The 24,649-nt window shown below is 46.9% G+C and overlaps 19 non-coding genes across 19 annotated transcripts; all 19 read left to right on the forward strand.

The window, feature by feature from the left end:
- Positions 1 to 461: 461 nt before the first annotated feature.
- Positions 462 to 533, forward strand: trnag-ucc (transfer RNA glycine (anticodon UCC)). The gene has a single exon. It is a non-coding gene; the product is annotated as a tRNA-Gly (tRNA).
- A 1,743-nt stretch (positions 534 to 2,276) lies between these two features.
- trnag-ucc (transfer RNA glycine (anticodon UCC)) lies at positions 2,277 to 2,348 on the forward strand. Its single transcript has one exon. It is a non-coding gene; the product is annotated as a tRNA-Gly (tRNA).
- Positions 2,349 to 3,473: 1,125 nt separating this feature from the next.
- On the forward strand, positions 3,474 to 3,545 carry trnag-ucc (transfer RNA glycine (anticodon UCC)). Its single transcript has one exon. It is a non-coding gene; the product is annotated as a tRNA-Gly (tRNA).
- A 1,521-nt stretch (positions 3,546 to 5,066) lies between these two features.
- Positions 5,067 to 5,138, forward strand: trnag-ucc (transfer RNA glycine (anticodon UCC)). Its single transcript has one exon. It is a non-coding gene; the product is annotated as a tRNA-Gly (tRNA).
- Positions 5,139 to 5,674: 536 nt separating this feature from the next.
- On the forward strand, positions 5,675 to 5,746 carry trnag-ucc (transfer RNA glycine (anticodon UCC)). The gene has a single exon. It is a non-coding gene; the product is annotated as a tRNA-Gly (tRNA).
- A 2,342-nt stretch (positions 5,747 to 8,088) lies between these two features.
- Positions 8,089 to 8,160, forward strand: trnag-ucc (transfer RNA glycine (anticodon UCC)). Its single transcript has one exon. It is a non-coding gene; the product is annotated as a tRNA-Gly (tRNA).
- Positions 8,161 to 9,295: 1,135 nt separating this feature from the next.
- On the forward strand, positions 9,296 to 9,367 carry trnag-ucc (transfer RNA glycine (anticodon UCC)). Its single transcript has one exon. It is a non-coding gene; the product is annotated as a tRNA-Gly (tRNA).
- A 1,735-nt stretch (positions 9,368 to 11,102) lies between these two features.
- Positions 11,103 to 11,174, forward strand: trnag-ucc (transfer RNA glycine (anticodon UCC)). The gene has a single exon. It is a non-coding gene; the product is annotated as a tRNA-Gly (tRNA).
- Positions 11,175 to 11,710: 536 nt separating this feature from the next.
- trnag-ucc (transfer RNA glycine (anticodon UCC)) lies at positions 11,711 to 11,782 on the forward strand. The gene has a single exon. It is a non-coding gene; the product is annotated as a tRNA-Gly (tRNA).
- A 1,135-nt stretch (positions 11,783 to 12,917) lies between these two features.
- Positions 12,918 to 12,989, forward strand: trnag-ucc (transfer RNA glycine (anticodon UCC)). The gene has a single exon. It is a non-coding gene; the product is annotated as a tRNA-Gly (tRNA).
- Positions 12,990 to 13,516: 527 nt separating this feature from the next.
- On the forward strand, positions 13,517 to 13,588 carry trnag-ucc (transfer RNA glycine (anticodon UCC)). The gene has a single exon. It is a non-coding gene; the product is annotated as a tRNA-Gly (tRNA).
- Positions 13,589 to 14,124: 536 nt separating this feature from the next.
- On the forward strand, positions 14,125 to 14,196 carry trnag-ucc (transfer RNA glycine (anticodon UCC)). The gene has a single exon. It is a non-coding gene; the product is annotated as a tRNA-Gly (tRNA).
- Positions 14,197 to 15,332: 1,136 nt separating this feature from the next.
- Positions 15,333 to 15,404, forward strand: trnag-ucc (transfer RNA glycine (anticodon UCC)). Its single transcript has one exon. It is a non-coding gene; the product is annotated as a tRNA-Gly (tRNA).
- Positions 15,405 to 16,539: 1,135 nt separating this feature from the next.
- trnag-ucc (transfer RNA glycine (anticodon UCC)) lies at positions 16,540 to 16,611 on the forward strand. The gene has a single exon. It is a non-coding gene; the product is annotated as a tRNA-Gly (tRNA).
- A 527-nt stretch (positions 16,612 to 17,138) lies between these two features.
- Positions 17,139 to 17,210, forward strand: trnag-ucc (transfer RNA glycine (anticodon UCC)). The gene has a single exon. It is a non-coding gene; the product is annotated as a tRNA-Gly (tRNA).
- Positions 17,211 to 17,746: 536 nt separating this feature from the next.
- trnag-ucc (transfer RNA glycine (anticodon UCC)) lies at positions 17,747 to 17,818 on the forward strand. Its single transcript has one exon. It is a non-coding gene; the product is annotated as a tRNA-Gly (tRNA).
- Positions 17,819 to 22,770: 4,952 nt separating this feature from the next.
- trnag-ucc (transfer RNA glycine (anticodon UCC)) lies at positions 22,771 to 22,842 on the forward strand. Its single transcript has one exon. It is a non-coding gene; the product is annotated as a tRNA-Gly (tRNA).
- A 1,134-nt stretch (positions 22,843 to 23,976) lies between these two features.
- trnag-ucc (transfer RNA glycine (anticodon UCC)) lies at positions 23,977 to 24,048 on the forward strand. Its single transcript has one exon. It is a non-coding gene; the product is annotated as a tRNA-Gly (tRNA).
- A 527-nt stretch (positions 24,049 to 24,575) lies between these two features.
- On the forward strand, positions 24,576 to 24,647 carry trnag-ucc (transfer RNA glycine (anticodon UCC)). The gene has a single exon. It is a non-coding gene; the product is annotated as a tRNA-Gly (tRNA).
- Positions 24,648 to 24,649: the final 2 nt, after the last annotated feature.

Consider the following 24,649-nt stretch of genomic DNA (forward strand, 5'->3'; position numbering starts at 1 on the left):
AATAACTTTTGAATGGGTCTTTGGGCAGCAGTAAAGGACTAGACCTCCCCGTCGGGGAATCGAACCCCGGTTTTCCGCGTGACAGGCGGAGATACTGTCCACTATACTAACGAGGAGTTGCAGAAGACTGGCGTCGCACCCGATCAGCGCAACTGCTGCTCGCCGCAAACATCATTCCCATTTGCAGGTACGGCCTCATGAGTCATATCGCTTCAAAGAAGCCAACAGAACATCTATTATATAAATAAATATGAAGTGTCTGTATAAATTGTGGAATGTCACTGAATTAGAGAGCTTGTTTTTCAATGAAGAGATTGGTAGGTAGAGTCCATAGGTTAATGCATTTTTTTCAGTTGCGAGTCCAAACAGACAGAGTTTCAGTTCCTCTGCACACAGTCGCTGAAAATGTGTTGGGAGCATTGACCGCCTAAGGTGGCGTTCAGCAAACAAGCAAAATGCCTGCGTTGGTGGTATAGTGGTGAGCATAGCTGCCTTCCAAGCAGTTGACCCGGGTTCGATTCCCGGCCAACGCAATACTTTTGCTCAAAAATGTCTCCCGGGACCCTGGCCAACTCTTTGTGTCACTTGTAGCTGGAGCAATAACTTTTGAAAGGGTCTTTGGGCAGCAGTAAAGAATTAGACCTCCCCGTCGGGGAATCGAACCCCGGTCTTCCGCGTGACAGGCGGAGATACTGTCCACTATACTAACGAGGAGTTGCGGAAGGCTGGCGTCGCACCCGATCAGCGCAACTGCTGCTCGCCGCAAACAGGCTTCCCATTTGCAGGTACGGCCTCATGAGTCATATCGCTTCACAGAAGCAAAGAGAAGCCAACAGAACATGTAATATATAATTAAATATAAAGTGTCTGTATAAATTGAGGAATGTCACTGAATTAGAGAGCTTGTTTTTCAATGAAGAGATTGGTAGGTCAGGTCCATAGGTTAATGCATTTTTTTCAGTTGCTGGTCCAAACAGACAGAGTTTCAGTTCTTCTGCACACAGTCACTGATAATGTGTTGGGAGCATTGACCGCGTAAGGTGGCGTTCAGCAAACAAGCAAAACGCCTGCGTTGGTGGTATAGTGGTGAGCATAGCTGCCTTCCAAGCAGTTTACCCGGGTTCGATTCCCGGCCAACGCAATGCTTTTGCTCAAAAATGTCGCCCGGGGCCCCTGGCCAGCTCTTTGTGTCACTTGTAAATGGAGCAATAACTTTTGAATGGGTCTTTGGGCAGCAGTAAAGGACTAGACCTCCCCGTCGGGGAATCGAACCCCGGTCTTCCGCGTGACAGGCGGAGATACTGTCCACTATACTAACGAGGAGTTGCAGAAGGGTGGCGTCGCACCCGATCAGCGCAACTGCTGCTCACCGCAAACATCCTTCCCATTTGCAGGTACGGCCTCATGAGTCATATCGCTTCAAAGAAGCCAACAGAACATCTATTATATAAATAAATATGAAGTGTCTGTATAAATTGTGGAATGTCACTGAATTAGAGAGCTTGTTTTTCAATGAAGAGATTGGTAGGTAGAGTCCATAGGTTAATGCATTTTTTTCAGTTGCGAGTCCAAACAGACAGAGTTTCAGTTCCTCTGCACACAGTCGCTGAAAATGTGTTGGGAGCATTGACCGCCTAAGGTGGCGTTCAGCAAACAAGCAAAATGCCTGCGTTGGTGGTATAGTGGTGAGCATAGCTGCCTTCCAAGCAGTTGACCCCGGTTCGATTCCCGGCCAACGCAATACTTTTGCTCAAAAATGTCTCCCGGGACCCTGGCCAACTCTTTGTGTCACTTGTAGCTGGAGCAATAACTTTTGAAAGGGTCTTTGGGCAGCAGTAAAGAATTAGACCTCCCCGTCGGGGAATCGAACCCCGGTCTTCCGCGTGACAGGCGGAGATACTGTCCACTATACTAACGAGGAGTTGCGGAAGGCTGGCGTCGCACCCGATCAGCGCAACTGCTGCTCGCCGCAAACAGGCTTCCCATTTGCAGGTACGGCCTCATGAGTCATATCGCTTCACAGAAGCAAAGAGAAGCCAACAGAACATGTAATATATAATTAAATATAAAGTGTCTGTATAAATTGAGGAATGTCACTGAATTAGAGAGCTTGTTTTTCAATGAAGAGATTGGTAGGTCAGGTCCATAGGTTAATGCATTTTTTTCAGTTGCTGGTCCAAACAGACAGAGTTTCAGTTCTTCTGCACACAGTCACTGATAATGTGTTGGGAGCATTGACCGCGTAAGGTGGCGTTCAGCAAACAAGCAAAACGCCTGCGTTGGTGGTATAGTGGTGAGCATAGCTGCCTTCCAAGCAGTTGACCCGGGTTCGATTCCCGGCCAACGCAATTCTTTTGCTCAAAAATGTCGCCCGGGGCCCCTGGCCAGCTCTTTGTGTCACTTGTAAATGGAGCAATAACTTTTGAATGGGTCTTTGGGCAGCAGTAAAGGACTAGACCTCCCCGTCGGGGAATCGAACCCCGGTCTTCCGCGTGACAGGCGGAGATACTGTCCACTATACTAACGAGGAGTTGCAGAAGGCTGGCGTCGCACCCGATCAGCGCAACTGCTGCTCACCGCAAACATCCTTCCCATTTGCAGGTACGGCCTCATGAGTCATATCGCTTCAAAGAAGCCAACAGAACATCTATTATATAAATAAATATGAAGTGTCTGTATAAATTGTGGAATGTCACTGAATTAGAGAGCTTGTTTTTCAATGAAGAGATTGGTAGGTAGAGTCCATAGGTTAATGCATTTTTTTCAGTTGCGAGTCCAAACAGACAGAGTTTCAGTTCCTCTGCACACAGTCGCTGAAAATGTGTTGGGAGCATTGACCGCGTAAGGTGGCGTTCAGCTAACAAGCAAAATGCCTGCGTTGGTGGTATAGTGGTGAGCATAGCTGCCTTCCAAGCAGTTGACCCGGGTTTGATTCCCGGCCAACGCAATACTTTTGCTCAAAAATGTCTCCCGGGGCCCTGGCTAACTCTTTGTGTCACTTGTAGCTGGAGCAATAACTTTTGAATGGGTCTTTGGGCAGCAGTAAAGAATTAGACCTCCCCGTCGGGGAATCGAACCCCGGTCTTCCGCGTGACAGGCGGAGATACTGTCCACTATACTAACGAGGAGTTGCGGAAGGCTGGCGTCGCACCCAATCAGCGCAACTGCTGCTCGCCGCAAACAGGCTTCCCATTTGCAGGTACGGCCTCATGAGTCATATCGCTTCAAAGAAGCCAACAGAACATCTATTATATAAATAAATATGAAGTGTCTGTATAAATTGTGGAATGTCACTGAATTAGAGAGCTTGTTTTTCAATGAAGAGATTGGTAGGTAGAGTCCATAGGTTAATGCATTTTTTTCAGTTGCGAGTCCAAACAGACAGAGTTTCAGTTCCTCTGCACACAGTCGCTGAAAATGTGTTGGGAGCATTGACCGCCTAAGGTGGCGTTCAGCAAACAAGCAAAATGCCTGCGTTGGTGGTATAGTGGTGAGCATAGCTGCCTTCCAAGCAGTTGACCCGGGTTCGATTCCCGGCCAACGCAATACTTTTGCTCAAAAATGTCTCCCGGGACCCTGGCCAACTCTTTGTGTCACTTGTAGCTGGAGCAATAACTTTTGAAAGGGTCTTTGGGCAGCAGTAAAGAATTAGACCTCCCCGTCGGGGAATCGAACCCTGGTCTTCCGCGTGACAGGCGGAGATACTGTCCACTATACTAACGAGGAGTTGCGGAAGGCTGGCGTCGCACCCGATCAGCGCAACTGCTGCTCGCCGCAAACAGGCTTCCCATTTGCAGGTACGGCTTCATGAGTCATATCGCTTCACAGAAGCAAAGAGAAGCCAACAGAACATGTAATATATAATTAAATATCCTCCTGGGACCCAGTAATAGACTTTTGTCCACTGTAGTGGACATTATATTTTAGTGAGTTTCTGTGACATCACACACGTCACAGTTTTGAGTCAGGATGTCCTTTATAGAGCACATTCAGGGCTTTGCAAAGATACCAAATGTTTAGAGGTGTCACCAGGACAACAACAACTTCTTGGTCTTTAAAAATGGCTGACATAAATGTTTAGAACTCTTATGGAAATATGATCATATTTTGTAATTATAATTTAAATCTGATTAATTTTCTAATTGTTTGTTATAAATCAACATCTCAGGAAAATGCTATGGGGTTTCTAATCTAAATATGACTCTTTGTTACAAAACAGGGCATTGATTTCATAAATGTCCACTGTAGAGGACACCGGGACTTAAATCAAGTTTATAAGGCATTTTGGAGACACAACAAGTAAATAGAAAAATAAATTACATATCAATATTCCTATGAAATATTACATATTATTATGAAAATGTTGCCAATTATTACTCCCCTTATTACACTTCTTTTTTTCATTACATGTTGCACCAAGAACACAATAATATGCAAATTAGATGCAATATACTGATACATTGTATTGAATGGGAAAATCCAAGTATGGCCATTTTACCCACATATTGCATAAAGTAAGATGGTATATCAAAGCATTCAGTTATATCTTTTATAACATAGCTCAGAATCATCTTTAAAAAAAAGTTTGTTTTAAAAAAATCCTGAAACTTAAAAATGTATTCGTGAATTAAAAATAAATCCCATTGTTTTTGCCTATACATGCAATTTCATTTCATTAAAAATTTTTGACAACTGAGTCCTGGTGTCAACTACAGAGGACATATCATAAAATATGAATATAATATAATTTTACAAAAAAATTATCTGTCAATTTGTTTCTTATGCTCTAAACAATCTAATGACATGAAAAAATACAAAATTCAAAAAACTTTTTTTTTCTGGGTCCCAGGAGGCTAAAAAGTGTCTGTATAAATTGTGGAATGTCACTGAATTAGAGAGCTTGTTTTTCAATGAAGAGATTGGTAGGTAGAGTCCATAGGTTAATGCATTTTTTTCAGTTGCGAGTCCAAACAGACAGAGTTTCAGTTCCTCTGCACACAGTCGCTGAAAATGTGTTGGGAGCATTGACCGCCTAAGGTGGCGTTCAGCAAACAAGCAAAATGCCTGCGTTGGTGGTATAGTGGTGAGCATAGCTGCCTTCCAAGCAGTTGACCCGGGTTCGATTCCCGGCCAACGCAATACTTTTGCTCAAAAATGTCTCCCGGGACCCTGGCCAACTCTTTGTGTCACTTGTAGCTGGAGCAATAACTTTTGAAAGGGTCTTTGGGCAGCAGTAAAGAATTAGACCTCCCCGTCGGGGAATCGAACCCCGGTCTTCCGCGTGACAGGCGGAGATACTGTCCACTATACTAACGAGGAGTTGCGGAAGGCTGGCGTCGCACCCGATCAGCGCAACTGCTGCTCGCCGCAAACAGGCTTCCCATTTGCAGGTACGGCCTCATGAGTCATATCGCTTCACAGAAGCAAAGAGAAGCCAACAGAACATGTAATATATAATTAAATATAAAGTGTCTGTATAAATTGAGGAATGTCACTGAATTAGAGAGCTTGTTTTTCAATGAAGAGATTGGTAGGTCAGGTCCATAGGTTAATGCATTTTTTTCAGTTGCTGGTCCAAACAGACAGAGTTTCAGTTCTTCTGCACACAGTCACTGATAATGTGTTGGGAGCATTGACCGCGTAAGGTGGCGTTCAGCAAACAAGCAAAACGCCTGCGTTGGTGGTATAGTGGTGAGCATAGCTGCCTTCCAAGCAGTTGACCCGGGTTCGATTCCCGGCCAACGCAATGCTTTTGCTCAAAAATGTCGCCCGGGGCCCCTGGCCAGCTCTTTGTGTCACTTGTAAATGGAGCAATAACTTTTGAATGGGTCTTTGGGCAGCAGTAAAGGACTAGACCTCCCCGTCGGGGAATCGAACCCCGGTCTTCCGCGTGACAGGCGGAGATACTGTCCACTATACTAACGAGGAGTTGCAGAAGGGTGGAGTCGCACCCGATCAGCGCAACTGCTGCTCACCGCAAACATCCTTCCCATTTGCAGGTACGGCCTCATGAGTCATATCGCTTCAAAGAAGCCAACAGAACATCTATTATATAAATAAATATGAAGTGTCTGTATAAATTGTGGAATGTCACTGAATTAGAGAGCTTGTTTTTCAATGAAGAGATTGGTAGGTAGAGTCCATAGGTTAATGCATTTTTTTCAGTTGCGAGTCCAAACAGACAGAGTTTCAGTTCCTCTGCACACAGTCGCTGAAAATGTGTTGGGAGCATTGACCGCCTAAGGTGGCGTTCAGCAAACAAGCAAAATGCCTACGTTGGTGGTATAGTGGTGAGCATAGCTGCCTTCCAAGCAGTTGACCCGGGTTCGATTCCCGGCCAACGCAATACTTTTGCTCAAAAATGTCTCCCGGGACCCTGGCCAACTCTTTGTGTCACTTGTAGCTGGAGCAATAACTTTTGAAAGGGTCTTTGGGCAGCAGTAAAGAATTAGACCTCCCCGTCGGGGAATCGAACCCCGGTCTTCCGCGTGACAGGCGGAGATACTGTCCACTATACTAACGAGGAGTTGCGGAAGGCTGGCGTCGCACCCGATCAGCGCAACTGCTGCTTGCCGCAAACAGGCTTCCCATTTGCAGGTACGGCTTCATGAGTCATATCGCTTCACAGAAGCAAAGAGAAGCCAACAGAACATGTAATATATAATTAAATATAAAGTGTCTGTATAAATTGAGGAATGTCACTGAATTAGAGAGCTTGTTTTTCAATGAAGAGATTGGTAGGTCAGGTCCATAGGTTAATGCATTTTTTTCAGTTGCTGGTCCAAACAGACAGAGTTTCAGTTCTTCTGCACACAGTCACTGATAATGTGTTGGGAGCATTGACCGCGTAAGGTGGCGTTCAGCAAACAAGCAAAACGCCTGCGTTGGTGGTATAGTGGTGAGCATAGCTGCCTTCCAAGCAGTTGACCCGGGTTCGATTCTCGGCCAACGCAATTCTTTTGCTCAAAACTGTCGCCCGGGGCCCCTGGCCAGCTCTTTGTGTCACTTGTAAATGGAGCAATAACTTTTGAATGGGTCTTTGGGCAGCAGTAAAGGACTAGACCTCCCCTTTGGGGAATCGAACCCCGGTCTTCCGCGTGACAGGCGGAGATACTGTCCCCTATACTAACGAGGAGTTGCAGAAGGGTGGCGTCGCACCCGATCAGCGCAACTGCTGCTCGCCGCAAACATCCTTCCCATTTGCAGGTACGGCCTCATGAGTCATATCGCTTCAAAGAAGCCAACAGAACATCTATTATATAAATAAATATGAAGTGTCTGTATAAATTGTGGAATGTCACTGAATTAGAGAGCTTGTTTTTCAATGAAGAGATTGGTAGGTAGAGTCCATAGGTTAATGTATTTTTTTCAGTTGCGAGTCCAAACAGACAGAGTTTCAGTTCCTCTGCACACAGTCGCTGAAAATGTGTTGGGAGCATTGACCGCCTAAGGTGGCGTTCAGCAAACAAGCAAAATGCCTGCGTTGGAGGTATAGTGGTGAGCATAGCTGCCTTCCAAGCAGTTGACCCGGGTTCGATTCCCGGCCAACGCAATACTTTTGCTCAAAAATGTCTCCCGGGACCCTGGCCAACTCTTTGTGTCACTTGTAGCTGGAGCAATAACTTTTGAAAGGGTCTTTGGGCAGCAGTAAAGAATTAGACCTCCCCGTCGGGGAATCGAACCCCGGTCTTCCGCGTGACAGGCGGAGATACTGTCCACTATACTAACGAGGAGTTGCGGAAGGCTGGCGTCGCACCCGATCAGCGCAACTGCTGCTCGCCGCAAACAGGCTTCCCATTTGCAGGTACGGCCTCATGAGTCATATCGCTTCACAGAAGCAAAGAGAAGCCAACAGAACATGTAATATATAATTAAATATAAAGTGTCTGTATAAATTGAGGAATGTCACTGAATTAGAGAGCTTGTTTTTCAATGAAGAGATTGGTAGGTCAGGTCCATAGGTTAATGCATTTTTTTCAGTTGCTGGTCCAAACAGACAGAGTTTCAGTTCTTCTGCACACAGTCACTGATAATGTGTTGGGAGCATTGACCGCGTAAGGTGGCGTTCAGCAAACAAGCAAAACGCCTGCGTTGGTGGTATAGTGGTGAGCATAGCTGCCTTCCAAGCAGTTGACCCGGGTTCGATTCCCGGCCAACGCAATTCTTTTGCTCAAAACTGTCGCCCGGGGCCCCTGGCCAGCTCTTTGTGTCACTTGTAAATGGAGCAATAACTTTTGAATGGGTCTTTGGGCAGCAGTAAAGGACTAGACCTCCCCGTCGGGGAATCGAACCCCGGTCTTCCGCGTGACAGGCGGAGATAGTGTCCACTATACTAACGAGGAGTTGCAGAAGGCTGGCGTCGCACCCGATCAGCGCAACTGCTGCTCACCGCAAACATCCTTCCCATTTGCAGGTACGGCCTCATGAGTCATATCGCTTCAAAGAAGCCAACAGAACATCTATTATATAAATAAATATGAAGTGTCTGTATAAATTGTGGAATGTCACTGAATTAGAGAGCTTGTTTTTCAATGAAGAGATTGGTAGGTAGAGTCCATAGGTTAATGCATTTTTTTCAGTTGCGAGTCCAAACAGACAGAGTTTCAGTTCCTCTGCACACAGTCGCTGAAAATGTGTTGGGAGCATTGACCGCGTAAGGTGGCGTTCAGCTAACAAGCAAAATGCCTGCGTTGGTGGTATAGTGGTGAGCATAGCTGCCTTCCAAGCAGTTGACCCGGGTTTGATTCCCGGCCAATGCAATTCTTTTGCTCAAAAATGTCTCCCGGGGCCCTGGCTAACTCTTTGTGTCACTTGTAGCTGGAGCAATAACTTTTGAATGGGTCTTTGGGCAGCAGTAAAGAATTAGACCTCCCCGTCGGGGAATCGAACCCCGGTCTTCCGCGTGACAGGCGGAGATACTGTCCACTATACTAACGAGGAGTTGCGAAAGGCTGGCGTCGCACGCAATCAGCGCAACTGCTGCTCGCCGCAAACAGGCTTCCCATTTGCAGGTACGGCCTCATGAGTCATATCGCTTCACAGAAGCAAAGAGAAGCCAACAGAACATGTAAAATATAATTAAATATAAAGTGTCTGTATAAATTGAGGAATGTCACTGAATTAGAGAGCTTGTTTTTCAATGAAGAGATTGGTAGGTCAGGTCCATAGGTTAATGCATTTTTTTCAGTTGCTGGTCCAAACAGACAGAGTTTCAGTTCCTCTGCACACAGTCACTGATAATGTGTTGGGAGCATTGACCGCGTAAGGTGGCGTTCAGCAAACAAGCAAAATGCCTGCGTTGGTGGTATAGTGGTGAGCATAGCTGCCTTCCAAGCAGTTGACCCGGGTTCGATTCCCGGCCAACGCAATTCTTTTGCTCAAAACTGTCGCCCGGGGCCCCTGGCCAGCTCTTTGTGTCACTTGTAAATGAAGCAATAACTTTTGAATGGGTCTTTGGGCAGCAGTAAAGGACTAGACCTCCCCGTCGGGGAATCGAACCCCGGTCTTACGCGTGACAGGCGGAGATACTGTCCACTATACTAACGAGGAGTTGCAGAAGGCTGGCGTCGCACCCGATCAGCGCAACTGCTGCTCGCTGCAAACATCCTTCCCATTTGCAGGTACGGCCTCATGAGTCATATCGCTTCACAGAAGCCAACAGAACATCTATTATATAAATAAATATGAAGTGTCTGTATAAATTGTGGAATGTCACTGAATTAGAGAGCTTGTTTTTCAATGAAGAGATTGGTAGGTAGAGTCCATAGGTTAATGCATTTTTTTCAGTTGCGAGTCCAAACAGACAGAGTTTCAGTTCCTCTGCACACAGTCGCTGAAAATGTGTTGGGAGCATTGACCGCCTAAGGTGGCGTTCAGCAAACAAGCAAAATGCCTGCGTTTGGTGGTAAAGTGGTGAGCATAGCTGCCTTCCAAGCAGTTGACCCGGGTTCGATTCCCGGCCAACGCAATACTTTTGCTCAAAAATGTCTCCCGGGACCCTGGCCAACTCTTTGTGTCACTTGTAGCTGGAGCAATAACTTTTGAAAGGGTCTTTGGGCAGCAGTAAAGAATTAGACCTCCCCGTCGGGGAATCGAACCCCGGTCTTCCGCGTGACAGGCGGAGATACTGTCCACTATACTAACGAGGAGTTGCGGAAGGCTGGCGTCGCACCCGATCAGCGCAACTGCTGCTCGCCGCAAACAGGCTTCCCATTTGCAGGTACGGCTTCATGAGTCATATCGCTTCACAGAAGCAAAGAGAAGCCAACAGAACATGTAATATATAATTAAATATAAAGTGTCTGTATAAATTGAGGAATGTCACTGAATTAGAGAGCTTGTTTTTCAATGAAGAGATTTGTATGTCAGGTCCATAGGTTAATGCATTTTTTTCAGTTGCTGGTCCAAACAGACAGAGTTTCAGTTCCTCTGCACACAGTCACTGATAATGTGTTGGGAGCATTGACCGCGTAAGGTGGCGTTCAGCAAACAAGCAAAATGCCTGCGTTGGTGGTATAGTGGTGAGCATAGCTGCCTTCCAAGCAGTTGACCCGGGTTTGATTCCCGGCCAACGCAATTCTTTTGCTCAAAACTGTCGCCCGGGGCCCCTGGCCAGCTCTTTGTGTCACTTGTAAATGGAGCAATAACTTTTGAATGGGTCTTTGGGCAGCAGTAAAGGACTAGACCTCCCCGTCGGGGAATCGAACCCCGGTTTTCCGCGTGACAGGCGGAGATACTGTCCACTATACTAACGAGGAGTTGCAGAAGACTGGCGTCGCACCCGATCAGCGCAACTGCTGCTCGCCGCAAACATCATTCCCATTTGCAGGTACGGCCTCATGAGTCATATCGCTTCAAAGAAGCCAACAGAACATCTATTATATAAATAAATATGAAGTGTCTGTATAAATTGTGGAATGTCACTGAATTAGAGAGCTTGTTTTTCAATGAAGAGATTGGTAGGTAGAGTCCATAGGTTAATGCATTTTTTTCAGTTGCGAGTCCAAACAGACAGAGTTTCAGTTCCTCTGCACACAGTCGCTGAAAATGTGTTGGGAGCATTGACCGCCTAAGGTGGCGTTCAGCAAACAAGCAAAATGCCTGCGTTGGTGGTATAGTGGTGAGCATAGCTGCCTTCCAAGCAGTTGACCCGGGTTCGATTCCCGGCCAACGCAATACTTTTGCTCAAAAATGTCTCCCGGGACCCTGGCCAACTCTTTGTGTCACTTGTAGCTGGAGCAATAACTTTTGAAAGGGTCTTTGGGCAGCAGTAAAGAATTAGACCTCCCCGTCGGGGAATCGAACCCCGGTCTTCCGCGTGACAGGCGGAGATACTGTCCACTATACTAACGAGGAGTTGCGGAAGGCTGGCGTCGCACCCGATCAGCGCAACTGCTGCTCGCCGCAAACAGGCTTCCCATTTGCAGGTACGGCCTCATGAGTCATATCGCTTCACAGAAGCAAAGAGAAGCCAACAGAACATGTAATATATAATTAAATATAAAGTGTCTGTATAAATTGAGGAATGTCACTGAATTAGAGAGCTTGTTTTTCAATGAAGAGATTGGTAGGTCAGGTCCATAGGTTAATGCATTTTTTTCAGTTGCTGGTCCAAACAGACAGAGTTTCAGTTCTTCTGCACACAGTCACTGATAATGTGTTGGGAGCATTGACCGCGTAAGGTGGCGTTCAGCAAACAAGCAAAACGCCTGCGTTGGTGGTATAGTGGTGAGCATAGCTGCCTTCCAAGCAGTTGACCCGGGTTCGATTCCCGGCCAACGCAATGCTTTTGCTCAAAAATGTCGCTCGGGGCCCCTGGCCAGCTCTTTGTGTCACTTGTAAATGGAGCAATAACTTTTGAATGGGTCTTTGGGCAGCAGTAAAGGACTAGACCTCCCCGTCGGGGAATCGAACCCCGGTCTTCCGCGTGACAGGCGGAGATACTGTCCACTATACTAACGAGGAGTTGCAGAAGGGTGGCGTCGCACCCGATCAGCGCAACTGCTGCTCACCGCAAACATCCTTCCCATTTGCAGGTACGGCCTCATGAGTCATATCGCTTCAAAGAAGCCAACAGAACATCTATTATATAAATAAATATGAAGTGTCTGTATAAATTGTGGAATGTCACTGAATTAGAGAGCTTGTTTTTCAATGAAGAGATTGGTAGGTAGAGTCCATAGGTTAATGCATTTTTTTCAGTTGCGAGTCCAAACAGACAGAGTTTCAGTTCCTCTGCACACAGTCGCTGAAAATGTGTTGGGAGCATTGACCGCCTAAGGTGGCGTTCAGCAAACAAGCAAAATGCCTACGTTGGTGGTATAGTGGTGAGCATAGCTGCCTTCCAAGCAGTTGACCCGGGTTCGATTCCCGGCCAACGCAATACTTTTGCTCAAAAATGTCTCCCGGGACCCTGGCCAACTCTTTGTGTCACTTGTAGCTGGAGCAATAACTTTTGAAAGGGTCTTTGGGCAGCAGTAAAGAATTAGACCTCCCCGTCGGGGAATCGAACCCCGGTCTTCCGCGTGACAGGCGGAGATACTGTCCACTATACTAACGAGGAGTTGCGGAAGGCTGGCGTCGCACCCGATCAGCGCAACTGCTGCTCGCCGCAAACAGGCTTCCCATTTGCAGGTACGGCTTCATGAGTCATATCGCTTCACAGAAGCAAAGAGAAGCCAACAGAACATGTAATATATAATTAAATATAAAGTGTCTGTATAAATTGAGGAATGTCACTGAATTAGAGAGCTTGTTTTTCAATGAAGAGATTGGTAGGTCAGGTCCATAGGTTAATGCATTTTTTTCAGTTGCTGGTCCAAACAGACAGAGTTTCAGTTCTTCTGCACACAGTCACTGATAATGTGTTGGGAGCATTGACCGCGTAAGGTGGCGTTCAGCAAACAAGCAAAACGCCTGCGTTGGTGGTATAGTGGTGAGCATAGCTGCCTTCCAAGCAGTTGACCCGGGTTCGATTCCCGGCCAACGCAATTCTTTTGCTCAAAACTGTCGCCCGGGGCCCCTGGCCAGCTCTTTGTGTCACTTGTAAATGGAGCAATAACTTTTGAATGGGTCTTTGGGCAGCAGTAAAGGACTAGACCTCCCCGTCGGGGAATCGAACCCCGGTCTTCCGCGTGACAGGCGGAGATACTGTCCACTATACTAACGAGGAGTTGCAGAAGGGTGGCGTCGCACCCGATCAGCGCAACTGCTGCTCGCCGCAAACATCCTTCCCATTTGCAGGTACGGCCTCATGAGTCATATCGCTTCAAAGAAGCCAACAGAACATCTATTATATAAATAAATATGAAGTGTCTGTATAAATTGTGGAATGTTACTGAATTAGAGAGCTTGTTTTTCAATGAAGAGATTGGTAGGTAGAGTCCATAGGTTAATGCATTTTTTTCAGTTGCGAGTCCAAACAGACAGAGTTTCAGTTCCTCTGCACACAGTCGCTGAAAATGTGTTGGGAGCATTGACCGCCTAAGGTGGCGTTCAGCAAACAAGCAAAATGCCTGCGTTGGTGGTATAGTGGTGAGCATAGCTGCCTTCCAAGCAGTTGACCCGGGTTCGATTCCCGGCCAACGCAATACTTTTGCTCAAAAATGTCTCCCGGGACCCTGGCCAACTCTTTGTGTCACTTGTAGCTGGAGCAATAACTTTTGAAAGGGTCTTTGGGCAGCAGTAAAGAATTAGACCTCCCCGTCGGGGAATCTAACCCCGGTCTTCCGCGTGACAGGCGGAGATACTGTCCACTATACTAACGAGGAGTTGCAGAAGGCTGGCGTCGCACCCGATCAGCGCAACTGCTGCTCGCCGCAAACAGGCTTCCCATTTGCAGGTACGGCTTCATGAGTCATATCGCTTCACAGAAGCAAAGCGAAGCCAACAGAACATGTAATATATAATTAAATATAGAGTGTCTGTATAAATTGAGGAATGTCACTGAATTAGAGAGCTTGTTTTTCAATGAAGAGATTGGTAGGTCAGGTCCATAGGTTAATGCATTTTTTTCAGTTGCTGGTCCAAACAGACAGAGTTTCAGTTCTTCTGCACACAGTCACTGATAATGTGTTGGGAGCATTGACCGCGTAAGGTGGCGTTCAGCAAACAAGCAAAACGCCTGCGTTGGTGGTATAGTGGTGAGCATAGCTGCCTTCCAAGCAGTTGACCCGGGTTCGATTCCCGGCCAACGCAATTCTTTTGCTCAAAACTGTCGCCCGGGGCCCCTGGCCAGCTCTTTGTGTCACTTGTAAATGAAGCAATAACTTTTGAATGGGTCTTTGGGCAGCAGTAAAGGACTAGACCTCCCCGTCGGGGGAATCGAACCCCGGTCTTACGCGTGACAGGCGGAGATACTGTCCACTATACTAACGAGGAGTTGCAGAAGGCTGGCGTCGCACCCGATCAGCGCAACTGCTGCTCGCCGCAAACATCCTTCCCATTTGCAGGTACGGCCTCATGAGTCATATCGCTTCAAAGAAGCCAACAGAACATCTATTATATAAATAAATATGAAGTGTCTGTATAAATTGTGGAATGTCACTGAATTAGAGAGCTTGTTTTTCAATGAAGAGATTGGTAGGTAGAGTCCATAGGTTAATGTATTTTTTTCAGTTGCGAGTCCAAACAGACAGAGTTTCAGTTCCTCTGCACACAGTCGCTGAAAATGTGTTGGGAGCATTGACCGCCTAAGGTGGCGTTCAGCAAACAAGCAAAATGCCTGCGTTGGAGGTATAGTGGTGAGCATAGCTGCCTTCCAAGCAGTTGACCCGGGTTCGATTCCCGGCCAACGCAATACTTTTGCTCAAAAATGTCTCCCGGGACCCTGGCCAACTCTTTGTGTCACTTGTAGCTGGAGCAATAACTTTTGAAAGGGTCTTTGGGCAGCAGTAAAGAATTAGACCTCCCCGTCGGGGAATCGAACCCCGGTCTTCCGCGTGACAGGCGGAGATACTGTCCACTATACTAACGAGGAGTTGCGGAAGGCTGGCGTCGCACCCGATCAGCGCAACTGCTGCTCGCCGCAAACAGGCTTCCCATTTGCAGGTACGGCCTCATGAGTCATATCGCTTCACAAAAGCAAAGAGAAGCCAACAGAACATGTAATATATAATTAAATATAAAGTGTCTGTATAAATTGAGGAATGTCACTGAATTAGAGAGCTTGTTTTTCAATGAAGAGATTGGTAGGTCAGGTCCATAGGTTAATGCATTTTTTTCAGTTGCTGGTCCAAACAGACAGAGTTTCAGTTCTTCTGCACACAGTCACTGATAATGTGTTGGGAGCATTGACCGCGTAAGGTGGCGTTCAGCAAACAAGCAAAACGCCTGCGTTGGTGGTATAGTGGTGAGCATAGCTGCCTTCCAAGCAGTTGACCCGGGTTCGATTCCCGGCCAACGCAATTCTTTTGCTCAAAACTGTCGCCCGGGGCCCCTGGCCAGCTCTTTGTGTCACTTGTAAATGGAGCAATAACTTTTGAATGGGTCTTTGGGCAGCAGTAAAGGACTAGACCTCCCCGTCGGGGAATCGAACCCCGGTCTTCCGCGTGACAGGCGGAGATACTGTCCACTATACTAACGAGGAGTTGCAGAAGGCTGGCGTCGCACCCGATCAGCGCAACTGCTGCTCACCGCAAACATCCTTCCCATTTGCAGGTACGGCCTCATGAGTCATATCGCTTCAAAGAAGCCAACAGAACATCTATTATATAAATAAATATGAAGTGTCTGTATAAATTGTGGAATGTCACTGAATTAGAGAGCTTGTTTTTCAATGAAGAGATTGGTAGGTAGAGTCCATAGGTTAATGCATTTTTTTCAGTTGCGAGTCCAAACAGACAGAGTTTCAGTTCCTCTGCACACAGTCGCTGAAAATGTGTTGGGAGCATTGACCGCGTAAGGTGGCGTTCAGCTAACAAGCAAAATGCCTGCGTTGGTGGTATAGTGGTGAGCATAGCTGCCTTCCAAGCAGTTGACCCGGGTTTGATTCCCGGCCAATGCAATTCTTTTGCTCAAAAATGTCTCCCGGGGCCCTGGCTAACTCTTTGTGTCACTTGTAGCTGGAGCAATAACTTTTGAATGGGTCTTTGGGCAGCAGTAAAGAATTAGACCTCCCCGTCGGGGAATCGAACCCCGGTCTTCCGCGTGACAGGCGGAGATACTGTCCACTATACTAACGAGGAGTTGCGGAAGGCTGGCGTCGCACGCAATCAGCGCAACTGCTGCTCGCCGCAAACAGGCTTCCCATTTGCAGGTACGGCCTCATGAGTCATATCGCTTCACAGAAGCAAAGAGAAGCCAACAGAACATGTAAAATATAATTAAATATAAAGTGTCTGTATAAATTGAGGAATGTAACTGAATTAGAGAGCTTGTTTTTCAATGAAGAGATTGGTAGGTCAGGTCCATAGGTTAATGCATTTTTTTCAGTTGCTGGTCCAAACAGACAGAGTTTCAGTTCCTCTGCACACAGTCACTGATAATGTGTTGGGAGCATTGACCGCGTAAGGTGGCGTTCAGCAAACAAGCAAAATGCCTGCGTTGGTGGTATAGTGGTGAGCATAGCTGCCTTCCAAGCAGTTGACCCGGGTTCGATTCCCGGCCAACGCAATTCTTTCGCTCAAAACTGTCGCCCGGGGCCCCTGGCCAGCTCTTTGTGTCACTTGTAAATGGAGCAATAACTTTTGAATGGGTCTTTGGGCAGCAGTAAAGGACTAGACCTCCCCGTCGGGGAATCGAACCCCGGTTTTCCGCGTGACAGGCGGAGATACTGTCCACTATACTAACGAGGAGTTGCAGAAGACTGGATTCGCACCCGATCAGCGCAACTGCTGCTCGCCGCAAACATCCTTCCCATTTGCAGGTACGGCCTCATGAGTCATATCGCTTCAAAGAAGCCAACAGAACATCTATTATATAAATAAATATGAAGTGTCTGTATAAATTGTGGAATGTCACTGAATTAGAGAGCTTGTTTTTCAATGAAGAGATTGGTAGGTAGAGTCCATAGGTTAATGCATTTTTTTCAGTTGCGAGTCCAAACAGACAGAGTTTCAGTTCCTCTGCACACAGTCGCTGAAAATGTGTTGGGAGCATTGACCGCCTAAGGTGGCGTTCAGCAAACAAGCAAAATGCCTGCGTTGGTGGTATAGTGGTCAGCATAGCTGCCTTCCAAGCAGTTGACCCGGGTTCGATTCCCGGCCAACGCAATACTTTTGCTCAAAAATGTCTCCCGGGACCCTGGCCAACTCTTTGTGTCACTTGTAGCTGGAGCAATAACTTTTGAAAGGGTCTTTGGGCAGCAGTAAAGAATTAGACCACCCCGTCGGGGAATCGAACCCCGGTCTTCCGCGTGACAGGCGGAGATACTGTCCACTATACTAACGAGGAGTTGCGGAAGGCTGGCGTCGCACCCGATCAGCGCAACTGGTGCTCGCCGCAAAAAGGCTTCCCATTTGCAGGTACGGCCTCATGAGTCATATCGCTTCACAGAAGCAAAGAGAAGCCAACAGAACATGTAATATATAATTAAATATAAAGTGTCTGTATAAATTGTGGAATGTCACTGAATTAGAGAGCTTGTTTTTCAATGAAGAGATTGGTAGGTCAGGTCCATAGGTTAATGCATTTTTTTCAGTTGCTGGTCCAAACAGACAGAGTTTCAGTTCTTCTGCACACAGTCACTGATAATGTGTTGGGAGCATTGACCGCGTAAGGTGGCGTTCAGCAAACAAGCAAAACGCCTGCGTTGGTGGTATAGTGGTGAGCATAGCTGCCTTCCAAGCAGTTGACCCGGGTTCGATTCCCGGCCAACGCAATTCTTTTGCTCAAAAATGTCGCCCGGGGCCCCTGGCCAGCTCTTTGTGTCACTTGTAAATGGAGCAATAACTTTTGAATGGGTCTTTGGGCAGCAGTAAAGGACTAGACCTCCCCGTCGGGGAATCGAACCCCGGTCTTCCGCGTGACAGGCGGAGATACTGTCCACTATACTAACGAGGAGTTGCAGAAGGGTGGCGTCGCACCCGATCAGCGCAACTGCTGCTCACCGCAAACATCCTTCCCATTTGCAGGTACGGCCTCATGAGTCATATCGCTTCACAGAAGCCAACAGAACATCTATTATATAAATAAATATGAAGTGTCTGTATAAATTGTGGAATGTCACTGAATTAGAGAGCTTGTTTTTCAATGAAGAGATTGGTAGGTAGAGTCCATAGGTTAATGCATTTTTTTCAGTTGCGAGTCCAAACAGACAGAGTTTCAGTTCCTCTGCACACAGTCGCTGATAATGTGTTGGGAGCATTGACCGCTTAAGGTGGCGTTCAGCAAACAAGCAAAATGCCTGCGTTGGTGGTATAGTGGTGAGCATAGCTGCCTTCCAAGCAGTTGACCCGGTTCGATTCCCGACCAACGCAATTCTTTTGCTCAAAACTGTCGCCCGGGGCCCCTGGCCAGCTCGTTGTGTCACTTGTAAATGGAGCAATAACTTTTGAATGGGTCTTTGGGCAGCAGTAAAGGACTAGACCTCCCCGTCGGGGAATCGAACCCCGGTCTTCCGCGTGACAGGCGGAGATACTGTCCACTATACTAACGAGGAGTTGCAGAAGGCTGGCGTCGCACCCGATCAGCGCAACTGCTGCTCGCTGCAAACATCCTTCCCATTTGCAGGTACGGCCTCATGAGTCATATCGCTTCAAAGAAGCCAACAGAACATCTATTATATAAATAAATATGAAGTGTCTGTATAAATTGTGGAATGTCACTGAATTAGAGAGCTTGTTTTTCAATGAAGAGATTGGTAGGTAGAGTCCATAGGTTAATGCATTTTTTTCAGTTGCGAGTCCAAACAGACAGAGTTTCAGTTCCTCTGCACACAGTCGCTGAAAATGTGTTGGGAGCATTGACCGCCTAAGGTGGCGTTCAGCAAACAAGCAAAATGCCTGCGTTGGTGGTATAGTGGTGAGCATAGCTGCCTTCCAAGCAGTTGACCCGGGTTTGATTCCCGGCCAACGCAATACTTTTGCTCAAAAATGTCTCCCGGGACCCTGGCCAACTCTTTGTGTCACTTGTAGCTGGAGCAATAACTTTTGAAAGGGTCTTTGGGCAGCAGTAAAGAATTAGACCTCCCCGTCGGGGAATCGAACCCCGGTCTTCCGCGTGACAGGCGGAGATACTGTCCACTATACTAACGAGGAGTTGCGGAAGGCTGGCGTCGCACCCGATCAGCGCAACTGCTGCTCGCCGCAAACAGGCTTCCCATTTGCAGGTACGGCTTCATGAGTCATATCGCTTCACAGAAGCAAAGAGAAGCCAACAGAACATGTAATATATAATTAAATATAAAGTGTCTGTATAAATTGAGGAATGTCACTGAATTAGAGAGCTTGTTTTTCAATGAAGAGATTGGTAGGTCAGGTCCATAGGTTAATGCATTTTTTTCAGTTGCTGGTCCAAACAGACAGAGTTTCAGTTCTTCTGCACACAGTCACTGATAATGTGTTGGGAGCATTGACCGCGTAAGGTGGCGTTCAGCAAACAAGCAAAACGCCTGCGTTGGTGGTATAGTGGTGAGCATAGCTGCCTTCCAAGCAGTTGACCCAGGTTCGATTCCCGGCCAACGCAATTCTTTTGCTCAAAACTGTCGCCCGGGGCCCCTGGCCAGCTCTTTGTGTCACTTGTAAATGGAGCAATAACTTTTGAATGGGTCTTTGGGCAGCAGTAAAGGACTAGACCTCCCCGTCGGGGAATCGAACCCCGGTCTTCCGCGTGACAGGCGGAGATACTGTCCACTATACTAACGAGGAGTTGCGGAAGGCTGGCGTCGCACCCGATCAGCGCAACTGCTGCTCGCCGCAAACAGCCTTCCCATTTGCAGGTACGGCCTCATGAGTCATATCGCTTCACAGAAGCCAACAGAACATCTATTATATAAATAAATATGAAGTGTCTGTATAAATTGTGGAATGTCACTGAATTAGAGAGCTTGTTTTTCAATGAAGAGATTGGTAGGTAGAGTCCATAGGTTAATGCATTTTTTTCAGTTGCGAGTCCAAACAGACAGAGTTTCAGTTCCTCTGCACACAGTCGCTGATAATGTGTTGGGAGCATTGACCGCGTAAGGTGGCGTTCAGCAAACAAGCAAAATGCCTGCGTTGGTGGTATAGTGGTGAGCATAGCTGCCTTCCAAGCAGTTGACCCGGGTTTGATTCCCGGCCAACGCAATTCTTTTGCTCAAAACTGTCGCCCGGGGCCCCTGGCCAGCTCTTTGTGTCACTTGTAAATGGAGCAATAACTTTTGAATGGGTCTTTGGGCAGCAGTAAAGGACTAGACCTCCCCGTCGGGGAATCGAACCCCGGTCTTCCGCGTGACAGGCGGAGATACTGTCCACTATACTAACGAGGAGTTGCGGAAGGCTGGCGTCGCACCCGATCAGCGCAACTGCTGCTCGCCGCAAACAGCCTTCCCATTTGCAGGTACGGCCTCATGAGTCATATCGCTTCACAGAAGCCAACAGAACATCTATTATATAAATAAATATGAAGTGTCTGTATAAATTGTGGAATGTCACTGAATTAGAGAGCTTGTTTTTCAATGAAGAGATTGGTAGGTAGAGTCCATAGGTTAATGCATTTTTTTCAGTTGCGAGTCCAAACAGACAGAGTTTCAGTTCCTCTGCACACAGTCGCTGATAATGTGTTGGGAGCATTGACCGCGTAAGGTGGCGTTCAGCAAACAAGCAAAATGCCTGCGTTGGTGGTATAGTGGTGAGCATAGCTGCCTTCCAAGCAGTTGACCCGGGTTTGATTCCCGGCCAACGCAATTCTTTTGCTCAAAACTGTCGCCCGGGGCCCCTGGCCAGCTCTTTGTGTCACTTGTAAATGGAGCAATAACTTTTGAATGGGTCTTTGGGCAGCAGTAAAGGACTAGACCTCCCCGTCGGGGAATCGAACCCCGGTCTTCCGCGTGACAGGCGGAGATACTGTCCACTATACTAACGAGGAGTTGCAGAAGGCTGGCGTCTACGGCCTCATGAGTCATATCGCTTCAAAGAAGCCAACAGAACATCTATTATATAAATAAATATGAAGTGTCTGTATAAATTGTGGAATGTCACTGAATTAGAGAGCTTGTTTTTCAATGAAGAGATTGGTAGGTAGAGTCCATAGGTTAATGCATTTTTTTCAGTTGCGAGTCCAAACAGACAGAGTTTCAGTTCCTCTGCACACAGTCGCTGAAAATGTGTTGGGAGCATTGACCGCGTAAGGTGGCGTTCAGCAAACAAGCAAAATGCCTGCGTTGGTGGTATAGTGGTGAGCATAGCTGCCTTCCAAGCAGTTGACCCGGGTTTGATTCCCGGCCAACGCAATTCTTTTGCTCAAAAATGTCTCCCGGGGCCCTGGCTAACTCTTTGTGTCACTTGTAGCTGGAGCAATAACTTTTGAATGGGTCTTTGGGCAGCAGTAAAGAATTAGACCTCCCCGTCGGGGAATCGAACCCCGGTCTTACGCGTGACAGGCGGAGATACTGTCCACTATACTAACGAGGAGTTGCGGAAGGCTGGCGTCGCACCCAATCAGCGCAACTGCTGCTCGCCGCAAACAGGCTTCCCATTTGCAGTGTGATGGCCGACAACGTGGCCACACAGCAAGGCGGTAACTAAGCCACACCCACATAGACATGCATCTTTCTCTTGTTTGTTTACACCTTAGGTTGCTGGTCTTTTAGTATATTTCATGATTAAATATTCTGTTGCAGATCACATTGTAAATTTCATAATAAAGACAGACACAGATTTGGTTCAGGTTCACCACTTTATTTCTAATTTACACTTATGCCATACATGACTAGTTTGGGTGCACACTTTCTAGTTATTAGTGGTATATTGTGTTAACACTTGTTTCTTTGAGTTTAAGTTACCTATATGTGGAAAGCGGAGATTTGATGCTGTCTGGGCAGAGCGCTGCACTTCTGTGGAGGTCCGTTCGAGTAAAGGACCAGCTGGCGTCAGCAGCCGCCATTTTGTGCCGGTGGTTGAGTCCATGCTACAGATTAGCCGGGGGAGGGGGTGTAAGATTGTTTGTTTATTTTTTGGTTATTATATTTGTTTGTGTATATTAACTTGTTTATGACCTGTTGGTGAATTAATTAACAACTTTGTCATGTAGTCTCATTTATTCTCCTTGGGTTAATGGATGTTTGTTGTTCCCTATGTGTGTGTAATGGACTAGTCCTTTGTGTATAAATTTCCCCATGTGTGGCATTTGGGGAGGCCATGTTTTTTTCTGTTTAGTTTGGTTTGATTATTGTTAAGTTTGGTTCTGTTCAGTGTACCCTTTTGTTTTGGGCCCAGACCTGACTTTATTTTCATTCAGTTTTTCAAGTAATTTAATTTGTGAACTTTGGCTTTCTTCATTTAATAAATTAATTTTTTGGTTGGAAATCCTGTGTTCTTTGCCCTTGACTGCTTGGTCCCTCACATGCAGGTACGGCCTCATGAGTCATATCGCTTCACAGAAGCAAAGAGAAGCCAACAGAACATGTAATATATAATTAAATATAAAGTGTCTGTATAAATTGAGGAATGTCACTGAATTAGAGAGCTTGTTTTTCAATGAAGAGATTGGTAGGTCAGGTCCATAGGTTAATGCATTTTTTTTCAGTTGCTGGTCCAAACAGACAGAGTTTCAGTTCCTCTGCACACAGTCACTGATAATGTGTTGGGAGCATTGACCGCGTAAGGTGGCGTTCAGCAAACAAGCAAAATGCCTGCGTTGGTGGTATAGTGGTGAGCATAGCTGCCTTCCAAGCAGTTGACCCGGGTTCGATTCCCGGCCAACGCAATTCTTTTGCTCAAAACTGTCGCCCGGGGCCCCTGGCCAGCTCTTTGTGTCACTTGTAAATGAAGCAATAACTTTTGAATGGGTCTTTGGGCAGCAGTAAAGGACTAGACCTCCCCGTCGGGGAATCGAACCCCGGTCGTACGCGTGACAGGCGGAGATACTGTCCACTATACTAACGAGGAGTTGCAGAAGGCTGGCGTCGCACCCGATCAGCGCAACTGCTGCTCGCTGCAAACATCCTTCCCATTTGCAGGTACGGCCTCATGAGTCATATCGCTTCAAAGAAGCCAACAGAACATCTATTATATAAATAAATATGAAGTGTCTGTATAAATTGTGGAATGTCACTGAATTAGAGAGCTTGTTTTTCAATGAAGAGATTGGTAGGTAGAGTCCATAGGTTAATGCATTTTTTTCAGTTGCGAGTCCAAACAGACAGAGTTTCAGTTCCTCTGCACACAGTCGCTGAAAATGTGTTGGGAGCATTGACCGCCTAAGGTGGCGTTCAGCAATCAAGCAAAATGCCTGCGTTGGTGGTATTGTGGTGAGCATAGCTGCCTTCCAAGCAGTTGACCGGGTTCGATTCCCGGCCAACGCAATACTTTTGCTCAAAAATGTCTCCCGGGACCCTGGCCAACTCTTTGTGTCACTTGTAGCTGGAGCAATAACTTTTGAAAGGGTCTTTGGGCAGCAGTAAAGAATTAGACCTCCCCGTCGGGGAATCGAACCCCGGTCTTCCGCGTGACAGGCGGAGATACTGTCCACTATACTAACGAGGAGTTGCGGAAGGCTGGCGTCGCACCCGATCAGCGCAACTGCTGCTCGCCGCAAACAGGCTTCCCATTTGCAGGTACGGCTTCATGAGTCATATCGCTTCACAGAAGCAAAGAGAAGCCAACAGAACATGTAATATATAATTAAATATAAAGTGTCTGTATAAATTGAGGAATGTCACTGAATTAGAGAGCTTGTTTTTCAATGAAGAGATTGGTAGGTCAGGTCCATAGGTTAATGCATTTTTTTCAGTTGCTGGTCCAAACAGACAGAGTTTCAGTTCCTCTGCACACAGTCACTGATAATGTGTTGGGAGCATTGACCGCGTAAGGTGGCGTTCAGCAAACAAGCAAAATGCCTGCGTTGGTGGTATAGTGGTGAGCATAGCTGCCTTCCAAGCAGTTGACCCGGGTTCGATTCCCGGCCAACGCAATTCTTTTGCTCAAAACTGTCGCCCGGGGCCCCTGGCCAGCTCTTTGTGTCACTTGTAAATGAAGCAATAACTTTTGAATGGGTCTTTGGGCAGCAGTAAAGGACTAGACCTCCCCGTCGGGGAATCGAACCCCGGTCTTCCGCGTGACAGGCGGAGATACTGTCCACTATACTAACGAGGAGTTGCAGAAGGCTGGCGTCGCACCCGATCAGCGCAACTGCTGCTCGCCGCAAACATCCTTCCCATTTGCAGGTACGGCCTCATGAGTCATATCGCTTCAAAGAAGCCAACAGAACATCTATTATATAAATAAATATGAAGTGTCTGTATAAATTGTGGAATGTCACTGAATTAGAGAGCTTGTTTTTCAATGAAGAGATTGGTAGGTAGAGTCCATAGGTTAATGTATTTTTTTCAGTTGCGAGTCCAAACAGACAGAGTTTCAGTTCCTCTGCACACAGTCGCTGAAAATGTGTTGGGAGCATTGACCGCCTAAGGTGGCGTTCAGCAAACAAGCAAAATGCCTGCGTTGGTGGTATAGTGGTGAGCATAGCTGCCTTCCAAGCAGTTGACCCGGGTTCGATTCCCGGCCAACGCAAT

This window comes from Pseudorasbora parva, chromosome 2, assembly GCF_024679245.1.
Source record: "Pseudorasbora parva isolate DD20220531a chromosome 2, ASM2467924v1, whole genome shotgun sequence".
Lineage (NCBI taxonomy): Eukaryota > Metazoa > Chordata > Actinopteri > Cypriniformes > Gobionidae > Pseudorasbora > Pseudorasbora parva.